General features: G+C 46.0%; 2 protein-coding genes across 2 annotated transcripts in view; both read left to right on the forward strand.

Moving 5' to 3' along the window:
* CLCC1 (chloride channel CLIC like 1) overlaps nt 1–24,811 on the forward strand; it is a 233,456-nt gene that overhangs the window by 185,343 nt on the left and 23,302 nt on the right. The gene's annotated exons all lie outside the window — the stretch shown is intronic.
* Nucleotides 546–24,811, forward strand: part of AKNAD1 (AKNA domain containing 1) — a 140,955-nt gene continuing 116,689 nt past the window's right edge. Inside the window, exon 1 of the mRNA XM_077278342.1 lies at nt 546–699. The gene's annotated coding sequence lies outside the window, so the exon portion shown is untranslated. The remainder of the gene's footprint in view (nt 700–24,811) is intronic.

Genomic DNA, 24,811 nt, shown 5'->3' on the forward strand with positions numbered 1-24,811 from the left:
AAACCTTTCATTCCTAGGATGATCTAGTTACATGTGTTATCACACAGACTTATCACGCGGCATGGTGTCAGGAATAAGACTACTGCACGTGTGTAAATTGCCCAAAGTGCAGTCCAAATAATCCAATTTTTGCTAATATCAGGCCATGGTCACACATTCAGTATTTGGTGAGTTTTTTACCTCAGTATAAGCCTAAACCAGGAGTGGGTGATAATACAGAAGTGGTGACGTATTTCTATTTTACTTTCCTCTGATTTCCCACTCCTGGTTTTACAAATACTAAGGTAAAGAACTCACCAAATACTGAATGTGTGACCGTGGCCTAAGCAAGAATTTTGTACTGCTCGTGGATAAAATAATGAGAGTTCTCTGTGTAAAGTGCAGCAGGACTGAACACTGCAGCTCTCTGTGCCCCCTGCTCCATTACTGCTGATTCTAGGATTTCTCTCTTCTGGTTGCTGTGTTACAGCGTCCTGGCAATGTGTAGGATAACAAAGTAGGAGAAGGCTAAATGACAGGGTGTATGGTTACCACCAGAGAGGCTCCAACAAGCCATCCGAGATGGAGAGTGCAGCCTGGTGCACAATACATGTAACCTGATGCAGACATTGTCCTAGGAAGAGCGTGTGCTCTATGAGATGCCTCCTCTAGTAAACGAGAAGGGGAAAGCAGACGAAACACAGGGGCCGAATTTACCTGGTAAGTGATCGCTGCCAGCTCTACATTCAGCTTTTCACATTTGAAAATGTCATTATTTTAATATTTCTTGCCTTTTAACATATGGACACAAGGAACTGCACTAAACAAAGAAAGAAAAATATCACCAAACTGTGACGAGTAGCCACTTAAGTGTGATATTGTATAGTTAACTTGGTGGCCAGTAGAGATGAGTCGGACACGTGATTATCGTGAGCGCTCCAGGTATCCGGGTTCTTCATGCTGCTTCTTCGGTAAGCGCTATACCTTGCTGAATAAGGAGGGAGCCAATGATGTTCGCTCATCTCTAGTGGCCAGTTTTTGGCTCAATGTTATGTGTGTCCAACATGTATACAGTGGTCAATGTTATGTGTGTCCGACATGTGTATAGTGGTAAATGTTATGTGTCCGACATGTATACAGTGGTCAATGTTATGTGTGTATGACATGTATACAGTGGTCAGTGTTATGTGTGTCCAACATGTATATAGTGGTCAATGTTATGTGTCCGACATGTATACAGTGGTCAATGTTATGTGTGTACGACATGTATAAAATGGTCAATGTTATGTGTTTGCAACATATATAAAATGGTCAATGTTATGTGTGTCCAACATGTATACAGTGGATAATGTTATGTGTGTCCGAAATGTATATAGTAGTCAATGTTATGTGTCCGACATGTATACAAGTGGTCATTGTTATGTGTGTATGACATGTATACAATGGTCAATGTTATGTGTGTGCGACAAGTATACAAGTAGTCAATGTTATGTGTGTACGACATGTATACAATGGTCAATATTATGTGTGTACGACATGTATACAAGTGGTGAATGTTATATGTGTACAACATGTATACAAGTGGTGAATGTTATGTGTGTATGACGTATACAAGTGGTCAATGTTATGTGTGTACGACATGTATACAATAACCCCTACATAGAAAAAATTTTCTTCGGTAAGCGCTATACCTTGCTGAATAAGGAGGGAGCCAATGATGTTCGCTCATCTCTAGTGGCCAGTTTTTGGCTCAATGTTATGTGTGTCCAACATGTATACAGTGGTCAATGTTATGTGTGTCCGACATGTGTATAGTGGTAAATGTTATGTGTCCGACATGTATACAGTGGTCAATGTTATGTGTGTATGACATGTATACAGTGGTCAGTGTTATGTGTGTCCAACATGTATATAGTGGTCAATGTTATGTGTCCGACATGTATACAGTGGTCAATGTTATGTGTGTACGACATGTATAAAATGGTCAATGTTATGTGTTTGCAACATATATAAAATGGTCAATGTTATGTGTGTCCAACATGTATACAGTGGATAATGTTATGTGTGTCCGAAATGTATATAGTAGTCAATGTTATGTGTCCGACATGTATACAAGTGGTCATTGTTATGTGTGTATGACATGTATACAATGGTCAATGTTATGTGTGTGCGACAAGTATACAAGTAGTCAATGTTATGTGTGTACGACATGTATACAATGGTCAATATTATGTGTGTACGACATGTATACAAGTGGTGAATGTTATGTGTGTACAACATGTATACAAGTGGTGAATGTTATGTGTGTATGACGTATACAAGTGGTCAATGTTATGTGTGTACGACATGTATACAATAACCCCTACATAGAAAAAAATTTCTTCGGTAAGCGCTATACCTTGCTGAATAAGGAGGGAGCCAATGATGTTCGCTCATCTCTAGTGGCCAGTTTTTGGCTCAATGTTATGTGTGTCCAACATGTATACAGTGGTCAATGTTATGTGTGTCCGACATGTGTATAGTGGTAAATGTTATGTGTCCGACATGTATACAGTGGTCAATGTTATGTGTGTATGACATGTATACAGTGGTCAGTGTTATGTGTGTATGGCATGTATACAGTGGTCAATGTTATGTGTGTCCAACATGTATATAGTGGTCAATGTTATGTGTCCGACATGTATACAGTGGTCAATGTTATGTGTGTACGACATGTATAAAATGGTCAATGTTATGTGTTTGCGACATGTATAAAATGGTCAATGTTATGTGTGTCCAACATGTATACAGTGGATAATGTTATGTGTGTCCGAAATGTATATAGTAGTCAATGTTATGTGTCCGACATGTATACAAGTAGTCATTGTTATGTGTGTATGACATGTATACAATGGTCAATATTATGTGTGTACGACATGTATACAAGTGGTGAATGTTATATGTGTACAACATGTATACAAGTGGTGAATGTTATGTGTGTATGACATATACACACATAACACACATCTTCAAAAAGAACCTGAAGACCCACCTCTTCCGACAAGCCTACAACCTGCAGTAACCACCGATCAACCAAACCGCTGCATGACCAGCTCTATCCTCACCTACTGTATTCTCACCCATCCCTTGTAGATTGTGAGCCTTCGCGGGCAGAGTCCTCTCTCCTCCTGTACCAGTTATGACTTGTATTGTTTAAGATTATTGTACTTGTTTTTATTATGTATACCCCTCCTCACATGTAAAGCGCCATGGAATAAATGGCGCTATAACAATAAATAATAATAATAATATACAAGTGGTCAATGTTGTGTGTGTACGACATGTATACAATAACCCCTACATAGAAAAAATTTGCATAAAAAGGATCAAAAGAGAAAATAATTACTTTTATTGAACATAATCACATAAAAATACATGTCATAACACTACTGTAGGATTCTATGATGGGTACAACTACAGAGGAGCCACAGGTCAGAGGCAAATGCTTTGCAATCTAATCATACTTACACCCTGAAATAACCTTAGAACATACACACAGAAGGTCCACTATGTAATAGGACACAATATCACTGTGCTGGTAAATAGCATCCAGCAAAAAAAGCATCATAAAGGTTAACCCCTTAACGACCGCCGATACGCCTTTTAACGGCGGCCGCTAAGGGTACTTAAACCACAGCGCCGTTAATTAACGGCGCTGTGGAAAAAGTGAATAGCGCCCCCCAGAGTCGGATTTTCTCTGGGGTCTCGGTTGCCGGGGGTAGCCGAGACCCCAGAGAACATGATTCGGGGTTTTTTTACCGACCCCCGAGTTGCGATCGCCGGTAATTAACCATTTACCGGCGGTCGCAAAAAAAAAACAAAAACGCGATTTCCCATTTAATTTCTCTGTCCTCCGATGTGATCGCACATCAGAGGACAGAGAAATGGGGTCCCCGATCACCCCCGATAGCCCCACAATACTCCCCTATCTCCCCCGGTGCTCCTCGTGGCTCCCGGCAAAAAAATGGCGGGCGCATGCGCAGTGCGCCCGCCGGCCGGCACCCGGGAGATCTTTGGGGTCTCGGCTGCTGGGGGTAGCCGAGACCCCAAAGAACATGATCGGTGTCGGTTTTTACCGACCCCTGTTTTGCGATCGCCGGTAATTAACTGTTTACCGGCGACCGCAAAAAAAAAAAAGCGATGTGTAATTCTCTGTCCTCTGATGTGATCGCACATCAGAGGACAGAGAAATATGGGGATTCGGGGACCCTATCATACTTACCAGTGTCCCTGGGTCCTCCTGCGTCCCCTCCTGCCCGCCGGCTTCTTCCTATGGAAAGAAAATGTCGGGCGCATGCGCAGTGCGCCCGCTCTCTGCTGCCATCTGCCGGCCGGCAGGAAAGAGGAGTTGGGGCTAAAATTAGGGTTAGGGCTAGGGTTAAGGTTAGGGTTGGGGCTAAATTTAGGGTTAGGGTTGGGGCTAAATTTAGGGTTAGGGTTGGGGCTAAATTTAGGGTTAGGGTTGGGGCTAAATTTAGGGTTAGGGTTGGGGCTGGGGCTAAATTTAGGGTTAGGGCTAGGGTTAGGGTTGGGGCTAAAGTTGGGGCTAAAGTTAGGGTTAGGGTTGGGGCTAAAGTTAGGACTAGGGTTGCGGCTAAAGTTAGGGTTAGAGTTGGGATTAGGGTTTGGATTAGGGTTGGCATTAGGGTTACGTTTGGGATTAGGGTTAGGTTTGGGATTAGGGTTAAGGTTAGGGTTGGGATTAGGGGTGTATTGGGATTAGGGTTAGGTTTGAGGTTAGGGTTGAGATTAGGATTAGGGGTGTGTTGGATTTAGGGTTCTGATTAGGGTTATGGTTGTTTTGGGGTTAGGGTTGCGATTATCCTTAGGGTTGTGATTAGGATTATGGATCGGGTTGGCATTAGGGTTAGGCCTCTTTCACACTTCAGTCTTTTGGTGTCAGTCTGTAACCGCCATTTTCGTCAAATAGCGGATCCTCCATTTTTTTTGGCAGATCCGCTATTTTCCCATAGACATGCATTAGCAACGGATTATGGCGGATGGTCGTCCGTTCCATCCGCCATGCGACGGATCCGTCGAGATTTGGCGGACGTCATCTAGACATTGATGGCCATTGTAACGTTTTTTGTCTGCGCCGAAATGGCGGTTCGCGACGGATTCCATAGAATGGCCACCTATGGGCAATGGATCCGTCGTTACCGTCATTTCGGCGGATCTGTCGCCCCAATCCGCTTTTTCAATTGCGCATGCTCCAAAAAGTAGATACTTTTCCCAGACAACCCCCAAGTAACGGATCCGTCAAAAAAACGGATCCGTTAGAACCGCTTTCTCAACAATTGTGACGGATCCGTCGATCCGTCACTATGTCGGAGCTGACTGACGCCAAACAACTGAAGTGTGAAAGAAGCCTTAGGGGTGTGTTGGGGTTAGGGTTGGAGTTAGATTTGGGGGGTTTCCACTGTTTAGGTACATCAGGGGGTCTCTAAACGCCACAGCCAATTTTGCGCTCAAAAAGTCAAATGGTGCTCCCTCCCTTCCGAGCTCTGCCGTGCACCCAAACAGTGGTCCCCCCCACATATGGGGTATCAGCGTACTCAGGACAAACTGGGCAACAATTGTTGGGGTCCAATATCTCCTGTTACCCTTGTGAAAATAAAAAATTGCTTGCTAAAACATCATTTTTGAGGAAAGAAAAATGATTTTTTATTTTCACGACTCTGCATTATAAACTTCTGTGAAGCACTTGGGCATTCAAAGTTCTCACCACACATCTAGATAAGTTCCTTGGGGGGTCTAGTTTCCAAAATGGGGTCACTTGTGGGGGGTTTCTACTGTTTAGGTACATCGGGGGCTCTGCAAACGCAACATAACGCCCGCAGACCATTGTATCAAAGTCTGCTTTCCAAAACGGCGCTCCTTCCCTTCCGAGCTCTGCCATGCGACCAAACAGTGGTTTACCCCAACATATGGGGTATCAGCTGTTGTGATTTTGCTTTTTGCTCCCTCTAGTGGTCATTAGTGATTTGACTCTGGAGCGTCTGTCTTTTCCTATATCCTCACCTGGGCCGTTAGTTCAGGGGCGTTGCTATATAAGCTCCCTGGACCTTCAGTTCAATGCCTGGCATCGTTGACATCAGAGCTAATCTGCTGTGCTCTTGTCCTCTGATCCTGGTTCCTGTTTTTCAAGCTAAGTCTGCTTCTTTGCTTTTTGCTTTTGTTTTGTTTGGTATTTTTGTCCAGCTTGTTCCAATCTGTATCCTGACCTTTGCTGGAAGCTCTAGGGGGCTGGTGTTCTCCCCCCGGACCGTTAGACGGTTCGGGGGTTCTTGAATCTCCAGCGTGGATTTTTATAAGGTTTTTGTTGACCAGATAAGTTATCTTGCTATATTCTGCTATTAGTAAGCTGGCCTCTCTTTGCTGAACCTGGTTCATTTCTGTGTTTGTCATTTCCTCTTACCTCACCGTTATTATTTGTGGGGGGCTTGTATCTTGCTTTGGGGTCCCTTTCTCTGGAGGCAAGAGAGGTCTTTGTTTTCTTCTCCTAGGGGTAGTTAGATTCTCCGGCTGGCGCGAGTCATCTAGCGATCACCGTAGGCATGATCCCCGGCTACTTCTAGTGTTGGCGTTAGGAGTAGCTATTTGGTCAACCCAGTTACCACAGCCCTATGAGCTGGATTTTTGTATCTTGCAGACTTACACGTTCCTCTGAGACCCTGTCCACTGGGGCCATAACAGTATGCCAGGCCAGTATTAAATGTTTAATGCATTGCAGAAGTGGGATTATAAGAAAGAAAATTTTGAGGTTTTTTTTTCCCTCTCTCATTTTTTTTTTCTTTTCCCCTTTACCTCAGAGTGGCTTAAGCTTGCTGCAGACATGAATGTCCAGACCTTGATTACAAGTGTGGACCAGCTTGCCGCTCGTGTGCAGGGTATACAAGATTATGTTACCAGAAATCCTAGGTCTGAACCCAAGATTCCGATTCCTGAACTGTTTTCAGGAGACCGATTTAAGTTTAGGAATTTCAGGAATAATTGTAAATTATTTTTGTCCCTGAAACCTTGTTCGTCTGGAGACTCTGCTCAACAAGTAAAAATTGTTATTTCATTCTTACGGGGTGACCCTCAGGATTGGGCTTTTTCGTTGGCGCCAGGAGATCCGGCATTGGCTGATATTGATGCGTTTTTTCTGGCGCTCGGTTTACTTTATGAGGAACCCAATCTTGAGATTCAGGCAGAGAAAGCCTTGCTGGCTATGTCTCAGGGCCAGGACGAGGCTGAGGTGTATTGCCAAAAATTTCGGAAATGGTCCGTGCTGACACATTGGAACGAGTGTGCACTGGCCGCTAATTTTAGAAATGGCCTTTCTGAGGCCATTAAGAATGTTATGGTGGGTTTTCCCATTCCCACAGGTCTGAATGATACCATGTCCCTGGCTATTCAAATTGACCGGCGGTTGCGGGAGCGCAAAACCGCAAATTCCCTCATGTTGTTGTCTGAACAGACACCTGATGTGATGCAATGTGATAGAAAAACCGCAAATTCCCTCATGGTGTTGTCTGAACAGGCACCTGATTTGATGCAATGTGATAGAATCCTGACTAGAAATGAGAGGAAAATTCATAGACGCCGGAATGGCTTGTGCTACTACTGTGGTGATTCTACACATGTTATCTCAGCATGCTCTAAACGTATATCTAAGGTTGTTAGTCCTGTCACCGTTGGTAATTTGCATCCTAAGTTTATTCTGTCTGTAACTTTGATTTGCTCACTGTCATCTTATCCTGTCATGGCGTTTGTAGATTCAGGTGCTGCCCTGACTCTTATGGATCTCTCATTTGCTAAGCGCTGTGGTTTTATTCTTGAACCATTAGAAAATCCTATCCCTCTTAGGGGTATTGATGCTACGCCATTGGCAGAAAATAAGCCGCAGTATTGGACACAGGTTACCATGTGCATGACTCCTGAACACCGCGAGGTGATACGTTTTCTCGTTCTACATAAAATGCATGATTTGGTTGTTTTGGGGCTGCCATGGTTACAGACCCATAATCCAGTCCTTGACTGGAAGGCTATGTCAGTGTCTAGTTGGGGCTGTCGTGGTATTCATGAGGATTCCCTGCCTGTGTCTATTGCTTCTTCTACGCCTTCGGAAGTTCCGGAGTACTTGTCTGATTATCAGGATGTCTTTAGCGAGTCCAGGTCCAGTGCATTGCCTCCTCATAGGGACTGTGACTGTGCAATAGATTTGATTCCAGGCAGTAAATTTCCTAAGGGAAGACTGTTTAATCTGTCGATACCTGAACATACCGCTATGCGTTCATATATCAAGGAGTCTCTGGAGAAAGGACACATCCGTCCGTCTTCTTCCCCTCTTGGTGCGGGATTCTTTTTTGTGGCTAAAAAGGACGGATCTTTGAGGCCTTGTATTGACTATCGGCTTTTAAATAAGATCACTGTCAAATTTCAGTATCCTTTGCCGCTGTTGTCTGACTTGTTTGCCCGGATTAAAGGTGCCAAGTGGTTTACCAAGATAGACCTTCGTGGTGCGTACAACCTTGTGCGCATTAAGCAAGGGGATGAATGGAAAACCGCATTCAATACGCCCGAAGGTCATTTTGAGTACTTGGTGATGCCTTTTGGGCTCTCTAATGCCCCTTCAGTTTTTCAGTCCTTTATGCATGACATTTTCCGGAACTATCTGGATAAATTTCTGATCGTTTATCTGGATGATATTCTGTTTTTTTCTGATAATTGGGACTCGCATGTGGAGCAGGTCAGGATGGTCTTTAAAATTTTGCGTGAAAATTCTTTGTTTGTCAAGGGCTCAAAGTGTCTTTTTGGTGTACAGAAGGTTCCCTTTTTGGGGTTCATTTTTTCCCCTTCTGCTGTGGAGATGGACCCAGTCAAGGTCCGAGCTATTCTTGATTGGACTCAGCCCTCGTCAGTTAAGAGTCTTCAGAAGTTCTTGGGGTTCGCTAACTTCTACCGTCGTTTTATCGCTAACTTTTCTAGCATTGTGAAACCTTTGACGGATATGACCAAGAAGGGCTCCGATGTGGTTAATTGGGCTCCTGCTGCCGTGGAGGCTTTCCAGGAGTTGAAACGTCGGTTTACTTCGGCGCCTGTTTTGTGCCAGCCTGATGTCTCGCTTCCCTTTCAAGTTGAGGTGGATGCTTCAGAGATTGGAGCAGGGGCCGTTTTGTCGCAGAGAGGCCCTGGTTGCTCTGTTATGAGACCTTGCGCCTTTTTCTCTAGGAAGTTTTCGCCTGCGGAGCGAAATTATGATGTGGGCAATCGGGAGTTGTTGGCCATGAAATGGGCATTTGAGGAGTGGCGTCATTGGCTCGAGGGTGCTAAGCATCGTGTGGTGGTCTTGACTGATCACAAAAATCTGATGTATCTCGAGTCTGCTAAACGCCTGAATCCTAGACAGGCCCGCTGGTCATTGTTTTTCTCCCGTTTTGACTTTGTTGTCTCGTATTTACCAGGTTCAAAGAATGTGAAGGCCGATGCTCTTTCCAGGAGCTTTGTGCCTGATGCTCCTGGAGTCGCTGAACCTGTTGGTATTCTTAAGGATGGTATTATCTTGTCAGCTATTTCTCCTGATCTGCGACGTGTGTTGCAGAGATTTCAGGCTGATAGGCCTGATTCTTGTCCACCTGACAGACTGTTTGTGCCTGATAAGTGGACCAGCAGAGTCATTTCCGAGGTTCATTCCTCGGTGTTGGCAGGTCACCCAGGAATTTTTGGCACCAGAGATCTGGTGGCCAGATCCTTTTGGTGGCCTTCCTTGTCTAGGGATGTGCGGTCATTTGTACAGTCCTGTGGGACTTGTGCTCGAGCTAAGCCTTGCTGTTCTCGTGCCAGCGGGTTGCTCTTGCCCTTGCCTGTCCCTAAGAGACCTTGGACACATATCTCCATGGATTTCATTTCTGATCTTCCGGTGTCTCAGGGCATGTCTGTTATCTGGGTGATATGTGATCGCTTCTCCAAGATGGTCCATTTGGTTCCTTTGCCTAAACTGCCTTCCTCTTCCGATCTGGTTCCTGTGTTTTTCCAGAACGTGGTTCGTTTGCACGGCATCCCTGAGAATATTGTGTCAGACAGAGGATCCCAGTTCGTTTCCAGATTCTGGCGATCCTTTTGTAGTAGGATGGGCATTGACTTGTCGTTTTCGTCTGCTTTCCATCCTGAGACTAATGGAGAGACGGAGCGAACTAATCAGACTTTGGAGGCTTATTTGAGGTGTTTTGTCTCTGCTGATCAGGACGATTGGGTGACCTTCTTGCCGTTAGCTGAGTTTGCCCTTAATAATCGGGCTAGTTCCGCCACCTTGGTTTCGCCGTTTTTCTGCAACTCTGGTTTCCACCCTCGTTTTTCTTCGGGTCATGTGGAACCTTCTGACTGCCCTGGGGTGGATTCTGTGGTGGATAGGTTGCAGTGGATCTGGAATCTTGTGGTGGACAACTTGAAGTTGTCACAGGAGAGGGCTCAGCGCTTTGCCAACCGCCGCCGCGGTGTGGGTCCCCGACTACGTGTTGGGGATTTGGTGTGGCTTTCTTCCCGCTTTGTTCCTATGAAGGTTTCCTCTCCCAAATTTAAACCTCGTTTTATTGGTCCTTACAAGATATTGGAAATTCTTAATCCTGTATCCTTTCGCCTGGATCTACCTGTGTCGTTTGCTATCCACAACGTGTTTCATAGGTCCTTGTTGCGGCGGTACGTTGTGCCTGTGGTTCCTTCTGCTGAGCCTCCTGCTCCGGTGTTGGTTGAGGGCGAGTTGGAGTACGTGGTGGAGAAGATCTTGGATTCTCGTCTCTCCAGGTGGAGGCTTCAGTACCTGGTCAAGTGGAAGGGCTATGGTCAGGAAGATAATTCCTGGGTGGTCGCCTCTGATGTTCATGCGGCCGATTTGGTTCGTGCCTTTCATGCCGCTCATCCTGATCGCCCTGGTGGTCGTGGTGAGGGTTCGGTGACCCCTCACTAAGGGGGGGGTACTGTTGTGATTTTGCTTTTTGCTCCCTCTAGTGGTCATTAGTGATTTGACTCTGGAGCGTCTGTCTTTTCCTATATCCTCACCTGGGCCGTTAGTTCAGGGGCGTTGCTATATAAGCTCCCTGGACCTTCAGTTCAATGCCTGGCATCGTTGACATCAGAGCTAATCTGCTGTGCTCTTGTCCTCTGATCCTGGTTCCTGTTTTTCAAGCTAAGTCTGCTTCTTTGCTTTTTGCTTTTGTTTTGTTTGGTATTTTTGTCCAGCTTGTTCCAATCTGTATCCTGACCTTTGCTGGAAGCTCTAGGGGGCTGGTGTTCTCCCCCCGGACCGTTAGACGGTTCGGGGGTTCTTGAATCTCCAGCGTGGATTTTTATAGGGTTTTTGTTGACCAGATAAGTTATCTTGCTATATTCTGCTATTAGTAAGCTGGCCTCTCTTTGCTGAACCTGGTTCATTTCTGTGTTTGTCATTTCCTCTTACCTCACCGTTATTATTTGTGGGGGGCTTGTATCTTGCTTTGGGGTCCCTTTCTCTGGAGGCAAGAGAGGTCTTTGTTTTCTTCTCCTAGGGGTAGTTAGATTCTCCGGCTGGCGCGAGTCATCTAGCGATCACCGTAGGCATGATCCCCGGCTACCTCTAGTGTTGGCGTTAGGAGTAGCTATTTGGTCAACCCAGTTACCACAGCCCTATGAGCTGGATTTTTGTATCTTGCAGTCTTACACGTTCCTCTGAGACCCTGTCCACTGGGGCCATAACAATCAGCCTACTCAGCATAAATTGCACAATAAATTTTGGGGTCCAATTTCTCCTGTTACCCTTGAGAAAATAAAAAATTGCAGGCTAAAAAATCATTTTTGAGTGAAAAAAAAAGGATTTTTTATTTTCACGGCTCTACTTTATAAATTTCTGTGAAGCACTTGGAGGTTTAAAGTGCTCACCACACATCTAGATAAGTTCCTTAAGTGGTCTAGTTTCCAAAATGGGGTCACTTGTGGGGGGTTTTTACTGTTTAGGCACATCAGGGGCTCTCCAAACGCGACATGGTGTCCGATCTCAATTCCAGCCAATTCTACATTGAAAAAGTAAAACGGCACTCCTTCTCTTCCAAGCTCTGCGGTGCGCACAAACAGTGGTTTACTCCCACATATGGGGTATCGACGTACTCAGGAGAAATTGCACAACAACTTTTGTGGTCTAATTTCTCCTGTTACCCTTGTCAAAATAAAAATTTTGGGGCAAAAAGATCATTTTTGTAGAAAAAATGCGACTTTTTATTTTCACGGCTCTACGCTATAAACTTCCGTGAAGCACCTGGGGGTTTAAAGTGCTCACCACACATCTAGATAAGTTCCTTAAGGGGTCTAGTTTCCAAAATGGTGTCACTTGTTGGGGGTTTCCACTGTTTAGGCATATCAGGGGCTCTCTAAACGTGACATGGCATCCAATCTCAATTCCAGCCAATTCTGCATTGAAAAAGTCAAACGGCGCTCCTTCTCTTCCAAGCTCTGTGGTGCGCCCAAACAGTGGTTTACCCCCACATATGGGGTATCGCCGTATTCAGGAGAAATTGCACAACAACATTTATGGTTAAATTTCTGTTTTTACACTTGAGAAAATAAAAAAAAATGGTTCTGAATTAAAATGTTTGCAAAAAAAAGTTAAATGTTCATTTTTGCCTTCCACATTGTTTCAGTTCCTGTGAAGCACGTAAAGGGTTAATAAACTTCTTGAATGTGGTTTTGAGCACCTTGAGGGGTGCAGTTTTTAGAATGGTGTCACACTTGGTTATTTTCTATCATATAGACCCCTCAAAATGACTTCAAATGTGATGTGGTCCCTAAAAAAAAATGGTGTTGTAAAAATGAGAAATTGCTGGTCAACTTTTAACCCTTATAACTCCCTAACCAAAAAAAAATGTGTTTACAAAATTGTGCTCATGTAAAGTAGACATGTGGGAAATGTTATTTATTAACTATTTTTTGTGACATATCTCTCTGATTTAAGGGCATAAAAATACAAAGTTTGAAAATTGCTAAATTTTTAATTTTTTTGCCATATTTCCATTTTTTTCATAAATAATCGCAAGTAATATCGAAGAAATGTTACCACTATCATGAAGTACAATATGTCACAAAAAACAATCTCAGAATCAGCAGGATCCGTTGAAGCGTTCCAGAGTTATAACCTCATAAAGTGACAGTGGTCAGAATTGTAAAAATTGGCCTGGTCATTAAGTACCAAATTGGCTCTGTCACTAAGGGGTTAAAGGGAGAACACCAAGGTTATTTGCAGCATATTTACCTCGCACCAGTGGCGCCACCACCGGGGTGGTGCTTTTTTTGCTGGATGCTATTTACCAGCACAGTGATATTGTGTCCCATTACATAGTGGACCTTCTGTGTGTATCTTCTAAGGTTATCTCAGGGTGTAAGTATGATTAGATTGTGGATCGCCCCCGTAGTAGGGCAATGGGGTACACGGCACAGGGTCCTTCGGTTCAGGGGATGTCACGGTGGCTGACCCGGTCCGTGGCTGTTATGATCTGGTGGCCTAGGAGCAGCATGGACGAGCTCTGGAGTAGGTGGCCTCTATACTGACCGCAGACCCTGAAATTAACACCGCAACTATAAGTAGCCGTGGGATGTTCCTGTCACTCCCTCGACACCTCGTCACAGCCGAAGGACTAATTACCCCTAAAGAAAGAAACAGGAAAACTATCTTGCCTCAGAGAAAATCCCCAAAGGAAAGACAGCCCCCCACAAATATTGACTGTGAGAGGAGAGGGAAATTACAAACGCAGACTGAAAACAGAATTTAGCAAAGGAGGCCATGCTACCTAGAAAGAAAAGACAGGACAGAGTACTGTGCGGTCAGTATTAAAATACTACAAAAATCCACCACAGAGAATACAAAAATCTCCACACCTAACTAAAGGCATGGAGGGTAACTCTGCGACTCCAGAGCTTCCAGCTTGGCTGAATAAATCCTTACACAGACAAAGCTGGACAAGAAAAAACATAGCAATTCACTGAACTATAAAGTCCAGAAAGAAAGAAAGAAAGAAAGAAAGAAAGAAAGAAACCAAGCAGAGATGTGAATCCTCCAGAAAACAATTGACAAGTGGCACTCACTAAAGGGTGAAGCCAGACTAAATAGCCCCGTCCAAAGTGGAAGCACCTGATGACTGCTGTGAAGGACAAACAGCAGCACTACCACTTATAACCACCGGAGGGAGCCCAAGAGCAGAACCCACAACAGAATTCACAACAGTACCCCCCCCCTTGAGGAGGGGTCACTGAACCCTCACCAGAGCCCCCAGGCTGATCCGGACGAGCCAAATGGAAGGCACGAACTAAATCGTCAGCATGAACATCGGAGGCAACAACCCAAGAATTATCCTCCTGGCCATAACCCTTCCACTTGACAAGATACTGAAGCCTCCGTCTTGAAAAACGAGAATCCAAGATCTTCTCCACAACATACTCCAACTCCCCATCAATCAACACCGGGGCAGGAGGATCAACACAGGGAACCACGGGCACCACATATTTCCGCAACAAAGATCTATGAAAAACATTATGGATGGAAAAAGAGGCTGGAAGGGCCAAACGAAAAGACACTGGATTGATAATCTCAGAAATCCTATAAGGACCAATAAACCGAGGCTTGAACTTCGGGGAAGAAACCTTCATAGGAACATGACGAGAAGACAACCAGACCAAATCCCCAACCCGAAGCCGGGAACCCACACGCCGACGACGGTTGGCAAAACACTGAGCCTCCTCCTGAGACAACACCAAATTGTCCACAACATGAGCCCAAATCTGCTGCAACCTGTCAACCACAGAGTCCACCCCAGGACAATCAGAAGACTCAACCTGCCCTGAAGAAAAACGAGGATGAAACCCAGAATTACAAAAGAATGGTGAAACCAAGGTAGCAGAACTAGCCCGATTATTAAGGGCAAACTCGGCCAATGGCAAGAAAGCCACCCAATCATCCTGATCGGCAGACACAAAGCATCTCAAATAAGTTTCCAAAGTCTGGTTAGTTCGCTCGGTTTGGCCGTTTGTCTGAGGATGAAATGCGGAAGAAAAAGACAAATCAATGCCCAGCTTAGCACAAAAGGACCGCCAAAACCTAGACACAAACTGGGAACCTCTATCGGACACAATATTCTCCGGAATGCCATGCAAACGAACCACATGCTGAAAAAACAACGGAACCAACTCAGAAGAGGAAGGCAATTTAGGCAAAGGTACCAAATGAACCATCTTAGAAAACCGGTCACAGACCACCCAGATAACAGACATCCTCTGGGAAACAGGAAGATCCGAAATAAAATCCATAGAAATATGCGTCCAAGGCCTCTTCGGGATAGGCAAAGGCAAAAGCAACCCACTGGCGCGGGAGCAGCAAGGTTTGGCCCGCGCACAAGTCCCACAGGACTGCACAAAAGAACGCACATCCTGTGACAAAGAAGGCCACCAAAAGGACCTACTAACCAAATCTCTGGTACCAAAAATCCCAGGATGGCCAGCCAACACAGAACAGTGAACCTCAGAAATCACTTTACTAGTCCATCTGTCAGGAACAAACAGTTTCCCCGCTGGACAGCGATCAGGTTTATCAGCCTGAAACTCCTGAAGAACCCGTCGCAAATCAGGGGAGATGGCAGAAAGAATCACCCCCTCCTTCAGAATACCAACCGGCTCAAGAATCCCAGGGCAATCAGGCAAAAAACTCCTAGAGAGCATCAGCCTTAACATTCTTAGAACCCGGGAAGATACGAGACAACAAAATCAAAACGGGAGAAAAACAGGGACCATCGGGCCTGTCTAGGATTCAGCCGTTTGGCAGACTCGAGGTAAATCAGATTCTTATGATCGGTCAAGACCACAATACGGTGCTTGGCCCCCTCAAGCCAATGTCGCCACTCCTCAAATGCCCACTTCATAGCCAACAACTCACGATTGCCGACATCATAATTGCGTTCCGCAGGTGAAAACTTTCGAGAAAAGAAGGCACACGGTTTCATCAAGGAACCATCAGAATTCCTCTGAGACAAAACGGCCCCTGCCCCAATCTCAGAAGCGTCAACCTCAACCTAAAAAGGAAGAGAAACATCCGACTGACGCAACACAGGGGCAGAAGTAAATCGGCGCTTAAGCTCCTGAAAGGCAGAAACAGCCTCAGAGGACCAATTAGCTACATCAGCGCCCTTCCTCGTCAAATCGGTCAGGGGTTTAACCACACTGGAGAAGTTGGCAATGAAACGGCGATAATAATTAGCAAAGCCCAAAAATTTCTGAATTCTCTTCACGGATGTGGGCTGGATCCAATCATGAATGGCCTGAACCTTAACCGGATCCATTTCTATAGATGATGGAGAAAAAATGAAGCCCAAAAAAGAAACCTTCTGTACTCCAAAGAGGCACTTAGACCCCTTCACAAACAAGGCATTATCACGAAGGACCTGAAATACCATCCTGACTTGTTTCACATGAGACTCCCAATCATCTGAAAAAATCAAAATATCATCCAAATATACAATCATGAATTTATCAAGATAATTCCGAAAAATATCATGCATGAAGGACTGAAACACAGATGGGGCATTAGAGAGTCCGAATGGCATCACAAGATATTCAAAATGGCCCTCGGGCGTATTAAACACACTTTTCCATTCGTCACCCTGCTTAATACGAACAAGATTATACGCCCCTCGAAGGTCAATCTTAGTAAACCAACTAGCCCTCTTAATCCTGGCAAACAAATCAGAAAGCAAAGGCAAAGGGTATTGGAATTTGACCGTGATCTTATTCAAGAGGCGATAATCAATACAGGGTCTCAAGGAGCCATCCTTCTTGGCAACAAAAAAAAAACCTGCTCCCAATGGAGAAGATGGCCGAATATGCCCCTTCTCCAAAGACTCCTTTACATAGCTCCGCATGGCGGCATGTTCAGGCACAGACAGGTTGAAAAGTCGGCCCTTAGGAAACTTACAGCCTGGAATCAAGTCAATAGCACAATCACAGTCCCTATGCGGTGGAAGGGAACTGGACTTGGGCTCATCGAAAACATCCTGGAAATCTGACAGAAACTCAGGAATTTCAGAAGAGGGGGAGGAGGAAATTGACATCAGAGGAACGTCATCATGAACCCCCTGACAACCCCAACTAGTCACAGACATAGATTTCCAATCCAACACCGGATTATCTACCTGTAACCATGGAAACCCCAGCACAATAGCATCATGCAAATTATGCAACACCAGGAAACGACAATCTTCCTGATGGGCTGGCGCCATGCACATGGTTAACTGTGTCCAAAACTGAGGTTTATTTTTAGCCAATGGTGTAGCATCAATACCCCTCAAAGGGATAGGACTCCGCAAAGGCTGTAAGGGAAAACCACAACGTCTGGCAAATTCTAAGTCCATCAAATTTAAAGCGGCGCCTGAATCCACAAATGCCATGACAGAGAATGACGATAATGAGCAGATCAGGGTCACAGATAACAGAAATTTAGGTTGTACAGTACTGATGGTAACGGAATTAGCGATTCTCTTGGCACGCTTAGGGCAATCAGAAATAACATGAGCAGAATCGCAGCAGTAAAAGCACAACCTATTCTGACGTCTGAATCCTTGGCGTTCAGCTCTAGACACAATCCTATCACACTGCATTGGCTCAGGACTCCGCTCGGAAGACAATGCCATAGTGTGCACAACTCTGCGCTCACGCAAGCGCCGATCAATTTGAATGACCAGAGACATAGAATCACTCAGACATGCAGGTGTGGGGAAGCCCACCATAACATCTTTAACAGATTCAGAAAGACCCTTTCTGAAAATTGCCGCCAAAGCATCCTCATTCCACTTAGTAAGCACAAACCATTTTCTAAATTTCTGGCAATATGATTCTGCCGCTTCTTGACCCTCACACAGGGCCAACAAGGTTTTCTCAGCATGATCCACAGAATTAGGTTCATCATACAATAACCCAAGCGCCTGAAAAAAGGTGTCTACATTAAGCAAGGCCGGATTCCCAGATTCCAGGGAAAATGCCCAATCCTGCGGGTCGCCACGCAACAGAGAAATGACAATTTTTACCTGCTGGATGGGATCACCAGAGGAACGGGGCTTCAGAGCAAAAAACAGTTTACAGTTATTTTTAAAGCTCAAAAATTTGGACCTGTCCCCAAAAAACAGATCGGGGGTAGGAATTCTAGGCTCTAAAACAGGAGTCTGCACGATATAATCAGAAATACCCTGTACTCTAGCAGCAAGTTGATCCACCCGAGAAGCAAGTCCCTGAACATCCATGTCAGCGCCTAACTCTTGAGCCACCCAGAGGTGAAGAGGGAAAAAAACACAACAGAGTACAGAAAAAAAAATGGCTCAGCACTTTCTTTCCCTTCTTTTGAGATGCGGTTAACTCATTGCTGGCCAGTTGTACTGTTATGATCTGGTGGCCTAGGAGCAGCATGGACGAGCTCTGGAGTAGGTGGCCTCTATACTGACCGCAGACCCTGAACTTAACACCGCAACTATAAGTAGCCGTGGGATGTTCCTGTCACTCCCTCGACACCTCGTCACAGCCGGAGGACTAATTACCCCTAAAGAAAGAAACAGGAAAACTATCTTGCCTCAGGGTACCGTCACACATTGAAATTTCCATCGCTACGACGTTACGATTCGTGACGTTCTAGCGATATCGTTACGACATCGCTGTGTCTGACACGCTACTGCGATCAGACACCCTGCTGAGAATCGTACGTCGTGGCAGATCGTTTGGAACTTTCTTTCGTCGCTTGATCACCCGCTGACATCGCTGGATCGTTGTGTGTGACAGCGATCCAGCGATGTCTTCGCTTGTAACCAGGGTAAACATCGGGTAACTAAGCGCAGGGCCGCGCTTAGTAACCCAATGTTTACCCTGGTTACAAGCGTAAACGTAAAAAAACAAACCGTACATACTCACCCGTCGGTGTCCTTCAGGTCCCTTGCCGTCTGCTTCCTGCTCTGAGTGCCGGCCGGAAAGTGAGAGCAGATCACAGCGGTGCTGCGCTCTGCTCTCACTGTACGGCTGCACTCAGAGCAGGAAGCAGACGGCAAGGGACCTGAAGGACACCGACGGGTGAGTATGTACTGTTTGTTTTTTTACGTTTACGCTGGTAACCAGGGTAAACATCGGGTTACTAAGCGCGGCCCTGCGCTTAGTTACCCGATGTTTACCCTGGTTACCCGGGGACTTCGGCATCGCTCCAGCGCCGTGATTGCAACGTGTGACCGCAGTCTACGACGCTGGAGCGATGATTATACGACGCACGAATCGTGCCGTCGCAGCGATGAAAATTTCAATGTGTGACGGTACCCTCAGAGAAAATCCCCAAAGGAAAGACAGCCCCCCACAAATATTGACTGTGAGAGGAGAGGGAAATTACAAACGCAGACTGAAAACAGAATTTAGCAAAGGAGGCCACGCTACCTAGAAAGAAAAGACAGGACAGAGTACTGTGCGGTCAGTATTAAAATACTACAAAAATCCACCACAGAGAATACAAAAATCTCCACACCTAACTAAAGGCATGGAGGGTAACTCTGCGACTCCAGAGCTTCCAGCTTGGCTGAATAAATCCTTACACAGACAAAGCTGGACAAGAAAAAACATAGCAATTCACTGAACTATAAAGTCCACCGCATGTGGACTGCAAAAACAAAGCCAGGACTTATCTTTGATGATTTGGACAATCCAGCAGGAGAAACCAAGCAGAGATGTGAATCCTCCAGAAAACAATTGACAACTGGCACTCACTAAAGGGTGAAGCCAGACTAAATAGCCCCGTCCAAAGTGAAAGCACCTGATGACTGCTGTGAAGGACAAACAGCAGCACTACCACTTATAACCACCGGACGGAGCCCAAGAGCAGAACCCACAACAGAATTCACAACAGTGGCCCTCAGGGGGGTGTCCAGTAAAAGAGTAAATATATGGGAAAGGTCTTTAAAGGGGAAATGTTCGTGACGCCACCTGTGGTATTCGGTCAGGTTTACCGATGCTGCTTAGGGGTCCGCTGGGGTGATGTTATGGCAGCTAGATGGTATACCTTCCCACAGGTGAAGTATATCCCCAGGGCTTCCCAGAGGTGTAGATGGTGGATCGTGGATGATGTAAGGCGCAGTGAATAACGAGGACACAAGGTTGCAGTCTCTTTACCTTTACTGAAGACTTCAGTGTCCAGAGCACCAGATCACAGGGTCGGCAGAGTCCGGCTGGTCTGAAGGCAAATCCAGAGTCCCCTGATCCAGGTTGAATTCAGTAGCCTTCCTCTAGCGCCTGTGTGTTGTAGTACCTCCCTGCTAAGCAACTCGGTGAGGTCCTCACAACTATTGGAGATGTTAAGTCTCTTTCCCTATGTCCCCCAGATGGTATGGATAGGACAAACCCATATGACTGGTGGCCTGAGGCTTTTTATAGGGACCCTAGAGACGCCCCAGCCCCTACAAGTTGCCACCGTGCCTCCTGGGTATATGGTCGGGCAGCCAACGTGGAATTAACTGTCCTGCCAGTCTCTGAAGTAAAGCATAGAGTTCCTTACTCCCTCGGTATTCTGGCCACCGGGATTCCTGCGCTTCAGATGGAGGCAGCCTCTCACAGGACAGAACTCCTTCTGGTTTCCTCTCCTTTTGCTATGACTTTGTTTCTCACTCACTGCAATACACTTCTCTTCAATGTCTCTTTCTTAGGATGCTGCCCCACGTGGGGCAGGCGCAGCTCCATGGACCCTCGTCCTCCTCAGACCGCAGTCTGGATCTGACTGGAGCTCCCTCCAGCCAGCTCGATCTGGAGACCGATCTGCCTCGGTCCCCAGCCAGGAACTCTCTCTCTCACTGTTCCCTCCAACTACCAGTTTTACCTAACTGTGAGGAGTGGCCTAGTAGATAGAACCTTTGCTCCCCTGGTGGCTGGAGTGTGAAGTGTGTTGTGTGTGGTTGTGATACCTGGACAGAGGATCTCCTTTATTGCCCTCAGACATAACATCACTCCCCCTGGTGGAAGAATTACATTACTGCAATGACCAGGACTCTGGGGCGCTGCACTCCCCCCCGTTAAATCCAGTACTCCCGGACTGGGAAAAGAAAACAACAATTACAGATTAGCAAAATACATGCAAAATTTTTAAATGCTATAAAGCAAATTAATTTAACAGTGCTTCCCTTTATGGGAGGTAAGGACACTTGAACGTTACAAACAAAAACATATTTACATTGTGCGCGCGACTTTAAGTCAAGGAGAAAACAGTTATTAACTAGCTATGAAACACAATTACCCGTACAGGTATACTATCTACTAAGTGCAAGTACCCTCTAGGTATACTATCATAAAACCTCAAAGTGCAAATCAACATTTTCTTTATTCTTTCCACACATGCAGGACTATCTGTCTACCCCCACGGGCCTACTGCATCTTCCTTCTTTAACTTACTCACATAAAACCCCAATTTTATTTAAAGTACATCATTATCTAACATTTTTACTATTCTACATACTATTGGCTATGTAAACATTATTACTATCTAACTACTCAAGGCAACATTATCACTCTTAGACAAAGTGCAACAAGTAAACATTCCCTTTAAGGGTGAACCCAAGTCTCTCAATGAGGTAGTGCAAAGTAATCACATCAGTAACATTCAAGTCTATTTAAAGGCAACATGACGTGATATGAGGGACCCGTAACGAACCCCCGAACGTTGGTCTTGGGTGGGCTACAAGACGTGAAATCCTGACCCGGAATTCTGCCACACCAACGGGTTTTTCTTCAGGTCTTGAAAGGCGAAGTTATTTTTGCAGCATAATTAACAGCAGTTTCTGTTAAGAGGCAGTCTCTGTAAAAGCCTCCTATGTAAAACCAGTAGGAAGCACCTTTAAGAAGGTGCAAACTATTTACAGGAACAGTTTGTGATCATGCAACAGTCCATGATTCTGCAGTTCTTTGAACGTGTGCAAAACAGATGCAACCAAAACATAGGATCCCTTCAAACAGGGGATCCCTTTAAGAGTTAACCCTGAACGGGTTTAAGCAGCAAAGAAACAGGAAAAGTTTTTAAGAACTATGTACAGTTTCATCAGTTTCTTCGAGGTTTATTTAGATGGTTTCTTGGCTTTGCCTGACACATAACCCTTCTTGGCCTGGGAAGGGTAGAATCCAGGATGACACCCGGTGCCAAATAAACCCCATTGGTCTGTCTCTCGTGAATTGTCATATCATATGCAGCGATGGAAGTCTGCGTAGCTTGAGTATGGGCATTTGCTGCAGCAAAGGTAGCGGCTGCTGCAAGATCAGTCACTGGAACGGAGTCAGCAGCTGTGGCACTGAGGCTCCCCTCTCTGCCTGCAGTACCCTGTCATTCACCGCAATCATGTCTCAAGGTAATGGTATACTATTTTAGCTTATATTTTGGTCTGCAGTCAGAGTAGGGTGCTCAAATTTCCCTCATGTTATCTTTAGCATTGTTTTTTGCCATCTATTACATGCTATCTTTTAGCTGCTCCTCTCTACCACTCTTTTTGTCTATGTATCATTAGATGCTATAGTATTTTTTTGTATATTTGATACTTTAATAAATTAATGTTTGCATATATTTCTTTTGTACCTCTATCTTTTATGCACAGACCCCTGGTCTATGACCTTCTCTAATATGATCCTTTGGATCTAGGGACTATTTGAGTGTCTGGTGCGATTTTTTAGGTTTATATGGTTTGGCCTAGAGGTATGCCCCCAGCTGGCCGAGAGGGCACCATTGTTTAGGTGTTTTTTTTTTTTTGTGGCACTAGCAGTCACTGGAGTGGTTTCGGTCATCAGGGCAGGGTCGTTCTTCATACCTGCTTCAGATGCGGTCCCTCCGGTGCCGGTCTGCTCCACCTCCGCTGGGGTCTGGAACGCTGGTTGCAGGGCTTTGTGCTGCAGCGTTTTCATCTCTGTTTGCAGCATCTCGCTTTCTGGCAGGGCCTTGCTTTCTGGCTTCGGAGCGCTGGAACTTCTTTCTTGCTCCGGACCAGACGAGGCTGCCGACAGATGTCTGGTGAGGCTCCCGATTAAGGTCTTCTTCCACCCAGCCACAGCTTCCAGCTCCTGGCACACGAGCTGACAGGTGCATTCTTCCTCTTCTTTCCGCAGGAGGTCCAGATTCATCGTCGGTGAAGGGTGCAGTTCTTGCAGGTCCTGGCTGGGAGAGTCCTTGTGCTCCAGCCCATGCTCCGGGGTCCGCTCACCTCCCTCCGCCATGTTGGTTTTCGGCACCTCCTCCTTCCTCACATCACAGTCTTGGCAGAGGGCGGGCATATTTTTCGCGCCGCTCTGCTGGACCCGCCCACGATGGCACGCCCTTCTTCTTCTCCGGCGCTCCTCGTGGCGCTGTAATGGCGGCTGTTTTGGCGGGAATTTTGGCGGTCTTTTGCAATACACAGTTCTTAAGCAAATCACAGTTCAAATTCAATTCTGGCACAGTTCTTAGACGCACATGACCCGATTTTCAGGCTTAAGTAGATCCTGTTCGTGACGCCAAAGATGGATCGCCCCCATAGTAGGGCAATGAGGTACTCGGCACCGGGTCCTTCGGTTCGGGGGATGTCACGGTGGCTGACCCGGTCCGTGGCCCTCAGGGGGGTGTCCAGCAAAAGAGTAAATATATGGGAAAGGTCTTTAAAGGGGAAATGTTCGTGACGCCACCTGTGGTATTCGGTCAGGGTGACCGACGCTGCTTAGGGGTCCGCTGGGGTGATGTTATGGCAGCTAGATGGTATACCTTCCCACAGGTGAAGTGTATCCCCAGGGCTCCTGGTGTGTAGATGGTGGATGACGTAAGGCGCAGTGAATAACGAGGACACAAGGTTGCAGTCTCTTTACCTTTACTGAAGGCTTCAGTGTCTACAGTCCAGGGTACAGACCACAGGGTAGGCAGAGTCCGGACGGTCTGAAGGCAAATCCAGAGTCCCCTGATCCAGGTGGAATTCAATAGCCTTCCTCTAGCGCCTGTGTGTTGTAGTACCTCCCTGCTAAGCAACTCGGTGAGGTCCTCACAACTATTGGAGATGTTAAGTCTCTTTCTCTCTGTCCCCCAGATTGTATGTGCAGCACCCCAGAGTCCTGGTTGTTGCAGTACTGTGGCTCCGCCACTATGGGGAGCTATGGTACGTCTGATTGCACTAAGGAGTTTCTCTGACCAGGTACACTCACACCACACTTCACACTCCGGCCACCGGGGGGGTGGTCCTATCTAGTAGGCCACTCCTCACAACTCTGGTAAAACTGGGGGTTGGACAGGAAGATAGGGAGAAGTAGCTGGGAAGAGCTAGTGAGAGGACCTGTCAGGGATGGGGATCCTGGCAGACTCCTCAGAGCAGAACTAACCAGTAAACAACGGGAATACAGAAAAGGAGAAATACCAGAAGGGGTCCTGCTGTTAGACCGAGGCAACATCCTTCTGAGGCGCAAACAGTCGGTGGCCGGAACGCCGAGCAAGTAAGAGACTTTAAGTACGTTGCAAACCACGGCAGGACAGCTAATTACAGGTTGGCTGTCTCACTTAACACCTAAGCAGACAACGGAGGCAGTTGTGGGAGAGGGGCGACTCTAGGGTCCCGGAAGAACTCCAGGCCTACCCCGTCATGCGGGTGCGTCCTACCATATCATCTGGGGGACGGAGACAGAACAGTAGAGACAGAAAAGAAACAGTTGTGAGGACTATCCCGGGAGCTCAGCAGGGAAGGACTACAACACCCAGCGCTAGAAGGTAGATACTGATTCCCACCTGTAAGGAGAACTCCTG

The sequence above is a fragment of the Ranitomeya variabilis genome, chromosome 8, assembly GCF_051348905.1.
Source record: "Ranitomeya variabilis isolate aRanVar5 chromosome 8, aRanVar5.hap1, whole genome shotgun sequence".
Lineage (NCBI taxonomy): Eukaryota > Metazoa > Chordata > Amphibia > Anura > Dendrobatidae > Ranitomeya > Ranitomeya variabilis.